The following is a 4,449-nucleotide window of genomic DNA, read 5'->3' as shown; positions in this document are numbered from 1 at the left end:
TGATGTTCTTTAGACATGTTTTATTCTGTGGAAAGTGTGGACAGTTCGAAGTACAGGTGATAGCTGGTGTGGAGCTCCTGTTCAGCCTGCACCCTTCTTCGCACAATTTTCTTCGCACTATACAGGGTGTTTTTTTTAGCTGCACCAAATAATAAAATTAGAAAAATACATATCTTGTTCACGTTATGTTTACCATTCAAGTGCACTGATTGGCGGCCTCTACATACAGAGCAATTTCTGCACTTACGTGCGTAATTAGCTAAGTTACGCTTATTAACTTTCTAATTATCAATAGGTGACTACAGCAAATGAGTACTTTGGGGCCCGTCCTCGACACTGCCTATCCCAATGATCAAATTTTGAATAGCGGACTTCATGTGGGAGCTACGCGACCAATTAGTTACCCTTGGCAGGCTCCTTGAAACCGAAACTGGCCGCAAAAAGAGCGTCTGTGTCGTGGACGTCGCCGCCCCCCTGCCTTTCGTCACGTCTCCAAGGTAAGCGCTGGTCCGGCTCGCGAGCAGCTTGCGTTATCTCCATGCTATCTGCGGCATTCGCAGTCGACACTACAGACTGATATAATGCCGTGCCTGTAGAATCTAAAAGCCCAAGGAGCGGGGTTCGCGCTACAGCGCAACGTGGCGCCCGACGGAATGACGAAGTAAATTTGGCGGCCCGCTGGCATTGAAGCGTTAGGCCAACGCTGCAGAAAGGAGATAACGCAAGCTGCTCATTGGGCCGGACCGGCGGTGACGTCCGAGACGTGACAAAAGGCAGGGGGGCGGCAACATCGACGACACAGACGCTCTTTTTGCGGCCAATTTCGGTTTAAGGGAGCCTGCCAAGGGGAACTAATTGTTCGCGTAGCTCCCACATGAACTCTGCTATTCAAAATTTGATCGGGCTGGGTAGTGTCGAGGACGGGCCCCAAAGTAACCATTTGCTGTAGCCACCTATTGTTGATATTTAGAAAGTTAATTAGCATAACTTCGCTAATTACGCAAGTGCGGAAATTGCTCTGTATCTAGAGGCCACCAATCCGTACACTCGAATGGTAAACATAACGTGACCAAGATTTACATTTTTCTAACTTTAAAAATTTGGTGCAGCTAAAAAAAACACCCTGTATATAGGGTGTGGAATAAGGTAGGGGTATAGAGGGAAGATTGGGTGGGGTGTGTGCCTAGTAATTAGCAGGGTTGGCAGCATGACCTTGAATACAGTGTGCATTGATGCACCTTGCGGCTCGGACTTGCATTGTAATTAGGAGTATCACCTCACGGGCTTTCATTGCCTTGTGAACCTTTTGGAGTTCTTAATGGCCATAAATAAATCTGTTTTTAGGTGCTAACTCATAGAAGCAGGTGCAACACGACCGAGAGCAAAGGAATAACATGTGATAGATGGAGTTGTTTTACTGAATGGTGTATGCTGGCAACAATAAAAATGGATTTTGTTCCTGCCTTCCCATCAGATGCTGAATGAGTACCCTCCTTGCCAGCTGCACTCCAATCCCATGCCAGTGCCATGGCATTCGTGTGCCAGATTACGAAAGCTACCAAGTACCTGAATAGTATCTTCACCGCAGCATTGTTACTTTTTCTCTTATTTTAGCATTGTCTTTTTTTCAATTCTTTTCGGATGGTGTTACTGTAACATGTAAAACTCAGTGGAAAACTCAAGCATTTCAGATTTTTTTAAATTACGAAATTGTTTTTGCTAGGTATAAAGAGATGAAATACCAACATTTCTTGCGTGACATATTTTGAAAATGTGAGGGCCACATAAATTTTATGTCTGAAAATTTGTCAAAATTGAGTTTTTTTTATGCATTCAAGTTTTCTTTAGAGCAAGTGTACAGTATCAGATGCAAATCAAATTTTAAAATAATATGCTTTAGGGGCAGCTCTAAGTAGTTTGATGTTTTCCTAAGCTACCATTTTTTATGTAATGTAGAAAAAATATTAGGCCATTTTAATTTTGAGTTAAGGGAAGAAAGTTAATTTTTTATGCAAACCTTCTTCAATGAAAGCCGAATGTCTATAACAAAAATGTATGCCTTTAACGATGTACGAAACACGCAAATTTTGGTTGCGTCTTTCCTAAAACCTGTATTTACGCCATTCAATGAAATTTTAAACTGCCCTCACATGTTGAAAAATCTTCTTTTACCTAAAATATTGCAGGATTGCATTTCATTTCTTTAGACCTAGTAAAAACTAAATGTTTTCAAAAGAAATCTAAGAACTTCCCATTTCTTCCGAATGGTACATTGCTGTGGATTGACCTTAATGATCTCGCATTGCTGCACTTGTGACGTTCATACAGTTGATTTATCGCTCTATTTGTGAGCTGTTATTCTGTCCGTTCTTTGCTGCGTAACAAGCTCAACTTCATTGTTGTCACTCTGCAGATAACTTTTAGTGCACATGTCGTAAGTTCTTGTGATAAGTGGTTCTTGCCACAACAGATGACTGTTTTTTTTTCTGCTTCAGAGCTCTAGTCAGAGTCAAATTGAGGTTCTCATTTGTATGCTTTCTTTTTCATGTGTTAAGCAATGTGTCCAGTCAGTGCTCTTTATCCAGGAAACACCTTGTTTTTGATACCGATTCGTTTCTTGGAGTTATTAGTTTACTTTTTCTCATGTGACTAGTCAATAGTCTTAGTAGCCTGTAGCACAAACAAACCAGGTCATTGTTTTGTTTATGGTACAGGCTACAAATTCAGGTACGAATTTGTTTCTCTTTTTTATATGTGCTAAGCAATGTGTCTGATATATGCTCATTATCCAGGAAGCACTTTCATGTGCTTGATAAGATTTATTTCTTTGGGCTTTCAGCTTCATTATTCACCTACGGCAGGTTCTAGTGTAGCAGTTCTAGTCACCACAGGTGACATTGTTCATGCTAGAAAGGTCTTATAATTTTATAGTGGACAAATTAAGGTACTAATTTGTATGTTTCTTTTTCATGTTTTAAGCAACACAATATGTCTGTCTAGTCAGTGCTCATTATTAAGGAAACACTATAGCATTATTTCTTGGAGCATTTAGCTTTGTTTTTCCCCTGTGACAAGTTCTAGTCAGTAGTGTTCTAGTCATAACAGCTGGTGATTGTTTTGTTTATGCTACAAATTGAGCTACGAAGTTGTGTCTCTTTTTATATGTGTGTTAAGCAATGTGTCTGATCAATGTTCACTATCAAGGAAGCAGGTTCATGTGCTTGATAAGATTCACTTGTGTGGGCTTTCCACTTCATTTTTCATTATAGCAGTTCTAGTAAACATGTGATTTTGTTCATGCTACAAAGCTCTATCATTTTGTAATGAACAAATTAAGATACTAATTTGTATGTTTCTCTTTTTTTCTATGTGTTAAGTGAAGCAATGTGTCTACTCAGTGCTCATTATTCAGAAAGCACTGTTTCTTGATACGAGCTAGGTTAATTTCTGGGAGCTCATTATTAAAAACGCACATTTATTCTCTCTCTTCATATAGATTTAATCTTTGGGTCGTTCAGCCTGTTTTATTCTTACTCTCTTAGTCTTTGCTGTTATTGATTTTCAGTAGTTCCCTCAGCAGTTTTTGAACACACATTTTACTCGTGTGGATTGGTGTACTTAGTAGTGGTTGTCTTTCAGCATTTTTAAAATTTAGTCATGATGATCCCATCTGCTTTTTTAGTTACTTGCATTAGAAAATTCTATTGCTATTGGACTCGTTCAGTAGTATTTTGCAGAGTACTAGACCTATTGTGATGTGGTGTCTCAGTTGAGTAAGTATAAATTTAATTGCTGTTGCCTTGTATTCTTCTCAGCCAGAAAAGTGTTCAGTGCTGTCTAGTAGTTTTGTTCTTAGTAATTTCATTTGCAATTTCCATGTTGATGTCATGTTTTATGTAATAAAAATGATCTGGTGAACTTAATAGCATAGCCACTCGTGTTGTTTGAGCTGTGCTTTCTTATTTTTTCCGTCACGTTTATGTAATGACAGCTCAAAGCAGCATTTTTAATCATTTTATATAGGTTTTGTAACAATATTTGCAAACTATTCACTGCTGTTAGTCTACTCTGATCAAATATTTTGATGTTGTGTTGCAATAAAATATTTTAACAAGATTTGTCTTGTTGATTATGCATTGAGCTTTGTTAATGTGCAGGACATATTAACAAAGCTCTTGCCGTGGTTTGTGAAGTACTATGATTTTAGTGTATGCATGGTATTTTTGCATGGCTGGCTCCGTAGGCTGTTCTATCGCAAAGTTTCAGCTCTCCCGAAATACACAGGCACCCAGATGTGGTTATTTATTTCTATTGTATCTATTCCTTGTATCTTTTGGCAAAAGTTATCTTCCCAGTACAATGCACTAGAGCTGGTCCTTTGCTAAGACGCGTGGTACAGTTCGTGCGGCAGGCCCTGCTGAGGAAGCACGGCAGGCTGATGACAAGCCT

The sequence above is a fragment of the Dermacentor silvarum genome, chromosome 1 (assembly GCF_013339745.2).
Source record: "Dermacentor silvarum isolate Dsil-2018 chromosome 1, BIME_Dsil_1.4, whole genome shotgun sequence".
Classification (NCBI taxonomy): Eukaryota; Metazoa; Arthropoda; class Arachnida; order Ixodida; family Ixodidae; genus Dermacentor; species Dermacentor silvarum.
The sequence above is the reverse complement of the archived record's forward strand: the minus strand, read 5'-3'. Positions refer to the sequence as shown.